This window comes from Canis aureus, chromosome 9 (assembly GCF_053574225.1).
Source record: "Canis aureus isolate CA01 chromosome 9, VMU_Caureus_v.1.0, whole genome shotgun sequence".
Taxonomy (NCBI): Eukaryota; Metazoa; Chordata; class Mammalia; order Carnivora; family Canidae; genus Canis; species Canis aureus.
This window is the reverse complement of record NC_135619.1, coordinates 14,550,782-14,561,545: the sequence shown is the minus strand read 5'-3', so window position 1 is coordinate 14,561,545 and position 10,764 is coordinate 14,550,782.

The window sequence follows — 10,764 nt, the reverse complement described above, 5'->3', positions numbered from 1 at the left end:
AAAAACTTATAAAAAACCAAGCTAGTGGGACAACCTATAGTCCCACTGCTGTAGCTATTTGTTGAGGCCATAAATGATCGTCTAGGTATTTACAACTGGCATGACTCAGACCCTTAACCTTGAGCCTCTGGTCTCCGTGCTCTTCTTATGCCATGGCTGCTGGGCTTGCTTGTCTATTGTCGAATTTAAGCAAGAGAGTACCAAGACACACCCAATGGATCACATAAGTGTCCTACATATTCCTTCCTGGCTCCATTGTGTAATAGCTGCTCTACTTCCTTCTGCAGATTAAAGTTAATTATTATCAAAGTAGTGATTATTCTTCTGGTCTGCTGGATCCCTTGGCATGGAAACCTAAAGTAATTGAGTGGTTGCCATGGCTTAAATTTCAATAGTGTTCTTATTGTGCAAGCATTCCCACTTTGAGAAACACAACCTCTAAATCTGCAGAACCTAGAACTGTGGGAACAGGAAGAACAGATTCCCTAAAAGGGTCACTGGGAACGACCCAATGGTTCCTGAACTCATATATCCTAACCTATTGTTGGTGGTGCAAACACTCTTTAGCACTCAAATAGTGAATCCATATCAGAAAATGTATCTTTTCCAATGAAAATAAGTCACTTACCCTTCCACAGTGGAAGGGAGTACAAAATAGTCAACTTGCCACCAAGTGGTGCTGCGGACTCTCTGTTGTTCTCTGTTGCTGGAATTCTGGACAGGTTGGACATTTGGAAGTGGTGTAGTTAGATCAGACTTGGGAAATGGGAGCTTACGTTGTTAGGTCTGCGCATAGCCTTCGCCATGCCGTCTTGGTAACTCTAAACTCATTCTGCTGGCATTAGACAGCTGATGATAGAGGCTGGCTGATGTCAAGTCATCCTGGCTAATTGGTTGTTTAGTGCCTCTTCCATGGTGTATGCACTCTGATGAACATTAACATCCAATACAAAGGTCTTCACATCTTGTGCCCACTCCAGTAAGTCCATCCAAATGTCTCTCCCCTTCACATCTTTTTCCTAAAAGTTCACTCTTTATCCTCTCTTCTTTCCCTTCTGATCATTTGCCACGGCCCATAAGCCTATATATATGCATACGGAGTTGTCCTCTTTCTATGAAAGTGGATGATCAGGTATGCAACTGAATCTCTCTGCTCACCAAGAGGGTTTCCTCTCATTGTTGTCTGTGAAGGCCAGGCTCAAGTGAAGCTGAGGTCTGAACACTGGCTCGGTTTAGGGAACTGAACAAGGGATTTTAACTTTTATTGGAGAGGTTGCCCTTGCCTCTTACTTCTCCACACTTGCTCTTTAAGATTAGTTTAGATATTAAGTAGCACCATGATTGAATGTTCATTGCTTTTGCCCAGAGGGATGCAATATTTTATTACCAATCTCCACAATTTCCTGGCTAGGCCTTGATGGCTATCTCTCCAATCTTACAGGTCATTATGCTAAGTATGGCTTTGTGGCTTCTGGCAGTTTCTGCTTTGAGATGCCATTACTATTCCTGTTGCTATGAATGAGTTCAATTCTGGGACCACCTCTCCTATTACCATCCCCAGCCTATGGATGGGAAGAGCCACTAATGAACTCCCTGTGATACATAAAAACATTCCCGACAGTCAAGAGGTGCTTGGTGGCTCAGTTAGTTGCGCCTCTAACTCTCGGTTTTGGCTCAGGTCATGATCACAAATCACAGTCATGGGGTTTTATCTTAGATAGTTCTGGCCACATGGTCACTTGATAGCCATGGTCATTCTGTCCTTTCCAGGGTGTTGAAGCATACCAAGAACTTCTTGAACGGTATAGAACTCTGTATAGGAGATGGTGTGGATTGCTCCAAAAGCCTAAGAATCTATATTGTAATTCTCCTGTTGGGGAATTCCACATTGTCTTTTCCCATCACAGATTCCTCCCGTACTATTGAATGTGCTGTCACAGGGGCCTTTTTGAAAATATAGGCAACTGCTTATTTCTTCCCCTATCTTCTCATAACTCATATCTTCTCAAAGACTGAGTTATAGCTTTAGTCCATACATTTGTTTTCTACTTCATTATTTTTTTCTCCCTGCTGATAATTTAGGCTTCTAATATATAATTCAAAGCTATGCATGTAAAGCCATAAATCTCCACAATTCAACATACCACAAGATTTTATGTTTTTACCTTTTAGTTCAAGATAATTCCATTTTGGGGGCACCTGGGTGGCTCAGTGGTTGAGCTCTGCCTTTGGCTCAGGTCCTGATCCCAGAGTCCTGGGATCGAGTCCTGCATTGGGCTCCCCACGGGGAGGCTGCTTCTTCCTCTGCTCATGTCTCTGCCTTTCTCTGTCTTTCATGAATAAATAAATAAAATCTTAAAAGAAAAAGACTCTCTTCCTCTGCCTCTCACCTGCCTGCAGGGAAACTGCTTCTCTGCTTATGTCTCTACCTCTGTCTGGATGTCTCTCATGAATAAATAAAATCTTTAAAACAAAACCACACACAATATTTCCATTTTTTATTTTCTTTTTCACCCATGAACTTTTTTTTTTTCAAGTATATGCCTAATTTCCAAACATTCAGGGAGTTTCTTATCTTGCTGTTAACTTTTATCTTAATTTTAACATAAGCAGAGAACAAATTATGATGTTAATCCTTTGAAATTTGAGATTTCCTTTGTGGTTCAGCATATATTCAACTTTGTAATAGTCTCATATAATTATCTATAGTTATTGGGTGCAGTGTCTAATTTGGGCCATGTCATGTTTGCTTATCAAGTTGAATCTTTGATACCTTTACTGTTATTTTTTTATTTGCTTGTCCCATGTGTTAATCTCCTACTTGGATAGTGGAGATCTAGCTCTCCTTGTATTTCTAACATTTGTTTTGGCTTTGTTTATTCTAATGCTATGCTACTCGATGCTTACAAATTTAGAATTGCTATCTCTTCCTGCTGAAGTAAATCCTTATCATTATTAAATGTTCTCTATCTCTAGTAATGCTTTTTACCTTACATTTTACTGCCTGATAATAGTTTGGCAACATCAGCTCTTAGTATCTACATGATATATCTTTTATATAAAGTGCTTTGGGGATGCCTGGGTGGCTCAGCGGTTGAGTCTCTACCTTTGGCTCAGGGTGTGATCCCAGATTCCTGGGATTGAGTTCCACATTGGGCTCCTTGCATGGAGCCTGCTTCTTCTTCCTCTGCCTGTGTCTCTGCCTCTCTCTTTCTGTGTCTCTCATGAATAAATAAAATCTTAAAAAAATAATAAAATAATAAAGTGCTTTGTATTAATCTATTGATATAGTCATATTTTTCTTCTCTTATTCTATAAATGCACATTACAATGACTGATTTTTGTAAGTTAAACCAATTCTATATTTCCCTTTTAACATCTTTGGAAATATACTAAAGATTTTTCACTTCTATATATGATAGTGCCCTGTAACTATGTCATTGTTCAGTTTACTTATCAAGATTATGTTAGCCTCATAAAATCAATTCAAGTGTTTCCTCTTTTGCAATTCTATTAAAGACATTATAAAAAATTTGTGCTATTCCTTATTTAGTAAAATTCACCAGCAAAGCTATACAGGCCTATAAATGCATGTAAACTTTGAAATTGTAAATTCATGTAAACTTACTTCATGTAAGTTTTAATATGCTGTGCTTTGGGGGAACTCTTCTAGTTCACTAAGTTTCAAACATATTTGCATTCAGTTGTTTATACAATCCTTTTCCTTTTAATCTTTCTATATCCTTATGACTTTTAGTGTGGCCTTCATAAATGCGATTTTGTCTTCAGTATTTCATTTTAAGAGTAAGAGCATTACTTAGTCTGAAATGTAATATTCTTAAAGGCTTTTTTTTTTTTTTTGCTATTAAATTTTAAGGAGATATTTATTTCACTGTTGTTTAGCTTCTAATATTTTGAGAAAGCAGCTTGTAGTCTAAATGGTACACTTTTGATCCTTTTTCTCTTGTTGCTTTTGTCTAATTTTCAGTTTTATTGACATGCTTTGGTATGTATTTTCTTCCTTTCCATTGGTTCACAGTCCTTTAGTCAGTTGTCTGTGATCTCATAGTTATGGAGAGATCTCAGCCATTATCTAGTCATATATTGCTTCTTTCTCTCTCTGCTCTTTCTGGGAGATTCAATTAAATTTATTTACTTATTTAGTAAAGATTTTATTTACTTATTCATGACACACACACACACAAAGAGGGGCAGACACAGGCAGAGGGAGAAGCAGGCTCCATGCAGGGAGCCTGATGTGGGACTAGATCCTGGGACTCCAGGATCATGCCCCAAGCCAAAGGCGGTGCTAAACCGCTGAGCCACCCAGGCGGCCCTCAATTAAATTTATGACAAGACTTCCCCCTTACTATATTTTAATTTTTTCAGTTCTCTTTTTCTATTAACCACGTTCAATTCATGAATTATATTTTCAGCTGTGTCTAATCTGCTATAAACCAATCCTTTGAGTCCTTAAATCCAGCTAATATATTCTGGAGTTCCTTAACTTCTACTTGGTGTTTTTCTGTGTTTTTGTACTCATCTGCTGAAATTCTCCATCTTGACATTTATTTCCTTGGGGTTAGCATATTCTGTCTGGTTAGTTTTAATTCATGTTGTCTGTATAGGTTTTTTTTTTTTTTTATGTAGGACATCAAATTTGTGTAACGACAGAAACACTTTGAGGTCTTAAAATCCAATTCTTGTCCACTTGTAACTACAGAGGCCATCAGAGGTATTATTCAAATTCTCAGTTATCTCCTAAATAATTGGAGGCCAAAGGTAGGTTTATCTATCATAGATATCTATGTTGTCCTTTTTTCTCTCCCTATTGCTGGCTATAATCCTTCACTATCTTGTTAGCTTTTATTTATTTATTTTTTTTAGTTTTTTTTCCCTTTAAGTAATCTCTACATCTAATGTGAGGCTTGAACTCCTAACTCTGAGATCCAGAGTCACACATTCTACCAACTGAGCTAGCTAGGAACCCTGATCTTGTTAGTTTCTTGATGCCCTTCATATAGATGTTTTGAAGCAAATTTGTCCTTTTTTTTTTTTTTTTTTTTTTGGTAGGTGTTCTAAACTGGAGGATTGATCAAAATACTACCTGATATTACTATAAATGGAAATCCCTTCTTGTTGCTTTATACCACTTACACTGTAAGTGTATAGGATTCTGACTTTCTGTAAGGCCAATGTAGCCTAAGAAGGGTGAATGTATGTGGGAGCTACAGTAAAAAAATAAACTTGTATAACTAAATCCTTTCCTCTCAAATTTCATGTTATATTCACATAAAATGCTTGATTTATCTTTTTTTGGTGGAGGGATGGCTCTTGGAGTTATCTACTATGCCAATTTCATCGGTGTCACTTTATTTTTCATTTTTGAATGTTAAACCAACCTTGCATCTTTGGTCATAGCAGATTATCCTTTTTGTATATTCTTACTTTCAACTTGCTAAATTGTTGGTAAGATTTAGGAGATATATTGGTCTGTAGTTTTCTTTTATAGTTTTGTTTCAGGATAACACTGGCATTATAGAATTAGTTAACACAATTCTCCTCTTCAATCTTCTTGAAGAGACTGTAGAAATAACACATGGTGAGTTAACGAAATCATGTTTACAGCAGCCAAAGAAATGGCTCCAGGGGAAACTTGTTGAAGACTATTAGGTTTTTGGTGAGAACAATTGCTTAGTTTAGAACACTAGGTAACATCCATTTAAAAACAATGCAAATAATTCCTAGTGGTTTTCCGAGTATCAAATCTTACCAGTACTGCTCAGTTGCTATCTAGTTAGTCAATGCTGAGTTTGAATTGACTGAGTGACCTCTATGGATGTTTTGTGAAATGACTAAACAAATTTGAGAAAATGTTCATATAACCTTAAATAGAATCTGCTTATAACTGAATGTGGTAAAATATAGGTATAGAACAGAAAGCAGCTTTGTTGGACAAATTTACCAAAGCTTTTGCAATGTTAAGGCTTCACATTTGTGGTTATTCATTGTATTACTTATCAGCAGATCCTTTATGAAAAATATTTAAACCTATCATGTGTTATTAAACTAGCAGTACCAATAGTGGACAATTTTTACAGATTTATCCATTGTAGGCCAAATGCCCTGATTTGCTCTTTCATACAGCAATTCAATTTCTTAGCACTGATAAAGTTGATTGTAGTTTTTTTGAGGTCAGGGCCAGGATTTGAAATTTTTCTGAATGAGAGAACCCACCTCAACTGTCGTTATTGAACACTGGTGTTCAAACCAGCTTATTGTTGCTGACTTGATGTTTCTCTATGAATTCAACTTAAAATTACAGGCAATGAAGATAACATGCAAAATCTATACTGCAGTGGTCATTTCATGATAATTAACATTGTCTGAATCACAAACAAATGTCAAGTTGCTTTATACATTTTCTGTACCAGCAGAAATTAAAACAAAAAATTATTGAATCAATTCCAAATTTGTAGTACACGTATTTTCTAAGCTCCAGCAGTTTTTGGACCTCTATGGACTTGCAAAGGAAATTTATTTTAAAATCTATTTAACCACGTGATTGTGCAATTTCCACACAACCTTCAATTGGAAATGTTAATTTGTAAATTTTTGTCAAAAATTTTATAGACAGTTTTTTCCCTAAATGTCTATAGAATATCCTTGCTTTTGGTCTCTTAGGCTGCAAAGCTGAAAATTTTGACCATCTTCTAATATAACACTGTCATCTATATTTCAATAAAAAATACAATAAAATAAATATTTGCCATCTAGCCCTTTATAAAGTTTGCCAGTCCACATCCTAGTATTTCAAACTGGTAAGTATTTCCTATGAATTATTACTTAAGTATAGTAAGATACCTTTTCCTCAACACATTCAAGATGTTAGAATTTTTCTCACAAATATATCCATATAATTTGAGCTGCAAAAAATCTATAATGTGCAATTTCATCTGATTCTGAGCTTTCCCACTTTGAATACATGTATTTTCTTTCATTTATAAATTCTCTGACGTGTACTGTGAACTAATGCCAATGTCTTTCCCACAGTAAATGCACCAATAGTGACTCAGGTACTACAGTTATAGCAACCTTTTGGGGAAGCCCTTATACATACACATGCAGTTTTTCTCTTACATCAATCTGCTGATGCTGCTGTGGCATTTTCTAGAGAAGTTACTATAGTCCGTACATTCTCTGACATGTATTTAAAAAGATTTCTCCATGAAGGTGCTATTAATAAAAACATAGTTTTTCACTCTGGTCAGTTTTCTGATACTGAGATTTAATCTAGCGCTTAGTGTTTTCCCACTAGCCACACATACATGGTTTTACTCTGTGAATTTTCTGATACACTTGGCGTCAGGACTTGGAAATGAAGAAAATGCACTATGCATTCATCTCTCTCCAGTATGAACTTCAATGTGCAACTGTAGTAGTTTTCTTTTGCTTTGTCAATTATGCCAAAACAGCAGCTTGAAACATTTAACTGTTTCTGAGGGACAAGAATCTGGGAGCAGCTTAGTTGCATAGATCTAGTTCTGGTTATCTTGTGCAGTTTCATTCAAAGTGTCAGCTGGGGGCAGAAGAATCAGTTTCCAAGCTCATTCATCATATACAGTGGGTACCCAAGAGGGGAAACCACAGACCTTTATAATTTAGTTTTGGAACTAACATACCATACCTTCTGCTATTTGCTACTGATCACACAAGACTAATCTTGGCAGAAGGTAGGGGACCATACAAAGGTGTTAACACTAGAAGCCAGGACCTTGGGGGCCATCTCTGGGGCTGGCTATCACTCAATAAACCAGTTTGACTAGAGGTTGATGGACTTTCCAAACTCAGTATGTAATATCATCTCTCTCCAGTGTGAAGTTCTGATGTACAGAGTTGTGATTTCTGGGTGAAGACTTTTCCACAGTCACTGCATTCAAATGGTTTTTCTGTCAGTATGAATTTTCTGAAGCACAACCAAGACTTAACAGGTGAAGTCCTTTTCAAGTTACAGTACATCTATAGGTTTCTCTCCAGTGTGAGTGAGCATTACTGTTCAAAGATATGTGACATTTTGGTAAATGTCTCTACATATTTAATGCAGGTTTTAAGATTTTTGTTCAGGATGGTTGCAAATATTCATGGAGGTGTGACTTGAATTTCCCAGTTACCATGCTTCTCTCCAGTATGAATGGTCTGTTCAAACAACTTCGGAATTAAGACCTGCTCATATTCTGTACATATATAATTCTTGCATGTGAATTCTTCAAAGGAACTGAAGTACTGCTTGTTGGGCAAGGTCTTTCCTACTTTACTTTATCTTGACCTGTATCTTCAATTCTATTTTCCATAGGAGCCTGAAAGAGGCTGGCCTGTCTTTAAGTTCTGATCAGAGTCGCTAGAAGAGGTGGGTTAGTCTCAGTACTGAACTCTCAGGCTCAACTTGTGTTCTTACAGGACAGAACAAAACCTCCAAACTTTGTGGGTTTTAGAAGGAACTTAATGCTCAGTCCCTCAGGAACCAAAGTTGGAAATCTCAATGACAATAGTAGTTAAATTGCCTGAGTACTATTTCAGCTTTCCTTGGTTATTTATTGCAAGACCTACTGGTGATTAATTAACTACCTTAGGTTTTGTCAAGAACCATCATTTATTCCACAAGGACTTTTCCTTTGGCAGCAAATATTGCTCCTCCACCTCCCCATCCTGCCAGCATTTTAAAGATTTCATTCCGTTGTCTTTTGTTCTTGATCATTTCTACTAAGACATCAACTGTCAGTCTTATTGGGCTCCACCAAGGTAATGTGTCTTTTCTCCAGCTGCTTTAAGAGTAAGGCCCATCTTGGATTTCCAGTCCTTTGCCATGGGTACCTAGGCATAGTTTCAAACATTTAGTTCTGCTTGACTGGGATTAGCTGAATTTTAATCTGTGGGTTTTCTCAATTTTGCAAAGGGGCTAGCCATAACCTCATTGTTTCTGTCCCAACTGTTCTCTAGGACTCCTAAATTACACGTCAGACATTTTGAACATTTCCTGATCAATACTATCCAGTGAAAATCTTGCCTTCTGGTTTACCCATCTTGTTTTTTTTTTTTTTTTTTTTTTGGTGCACACCATGTTACCTCATCTAGGGAGCTCTTCTCCTCTTTAAGTAGGCTCAACACCCAGCATGGAGCCCAATGGGAGGCCTGAACCGACAACTCTGAAATCAAGACTCAAGCCAGTATCAAGAGTTGGATGCTCAACTGAGCCACCCAGGTGCCCCTCATCTAGGGAGTAAACTTTTCAGCAGTAGAGGTCCTCTCAACAAAAATCATTGCTTGATGAAAAACTTTACTATTTTATCTGTAAATATTGTTTTCTTTCACATTAAATCACAATTATTGGGGAATCCCTGGGTGGCTCAGGGGTTTAGCGCCTGCCTTTGGTCCAGGGTGTGATCCTCGAGTCCTGGGATCAAGTCCCACATTGGGCTTCCTGCATGGAGCCTGCTTCTCCCTCTGCCTGTGTCTCTGCCAGTCTCTCTCTCTCATGAATAAATAAATAAAATCTTTAAAAAAATAAATCACAATTATTAGTGATCATTTTATCCCACAATCTAAATCATTTGGATTCAATCACATTTTCCCCTTCTTGATCTGTCATATAATTTTGCTTCATGTACCTAGTAATCTAAACTGTATGCTGGATATTGTGTATAAAATAACTAAAAAGGCTCCAAGACTATTTCTTCCTTTTGGAAAGGGTTCCCCTTTGCCTCATTAGACAGACTTTTGGTAAAATTTAGCCCCAACTCATCCCTGTGCCTAGAGGACAAACCTAGGAAGTTTTTGGTTGAGAAACTGGATGGACCTTTGTTTCATCAGCTTTCAAAGATTACAAGGGATTCCGTTTTGCCTTTCAGAAATTTTCAACTTGGCTTTTTAGCTTAAGTTTCAGCATTTAACCAATACCTTGACAGAAAAGCAGGCTATTCTTTTAAGGCTTTCAAACCTCCACAATTTTGTCACTCCCATCCTATACAATCATCAAAAGCATACCTGGTTTCTCTTTTCCTAACATAGCCCTCTGCCTAGGCCAAATCCAGATGCTCAGACTGAACCCAGCTTCTACAAAGGAATCTAGAGTGTAAAACAGTTTGTCTTCTTCAACTAACTTCTGAATAATTAACCCCTTTCTGGGATTGAGTCTAGTGTATACTTCATTTCCACATCACACTGATGCCTTTAAAAATACGGCTTTTGAAAATTATCCTGCTTTAATAGGTTGTTAGACCTAGGTGTTGACCTGCCGTGAGCTATAACCTCTCATGTGAAAAACTGAACCTCTAAAGTGTTTGTAAAGCAAATATTTTAAAGTGGTAGAAAAAATGAAAATGGTGACCTTGGAAAACTTGGAATGTAGAAGTTTAAAATACTGAACACATTCTGCAATGCAAATCACTCTCTCCTCCAATTTATCAGTTTCCTATTTTGATAGGACTCTTTTATTAAAGAGTTAAAAGACATTATAAACAGCTGAATTTTCTAACAAATAACAATAAAAGCTGCCTTAGCAATATGCCCAGATTCTTTGCCATTAACATTTTTAGTTATGACTGGTTTATTACAACTTATGATAACATTGCTCAGTAACCATCAAGTCTACAAATTGATATAAAGTTGTTTAAATTTGAGTGCCAAGGCCTTTTCTATGTAATGAACTCTTCATATGAACTTTTTTTCTTCCAGAAACTCCAGTTTGTCTTCCCCAGATGGAAGAGA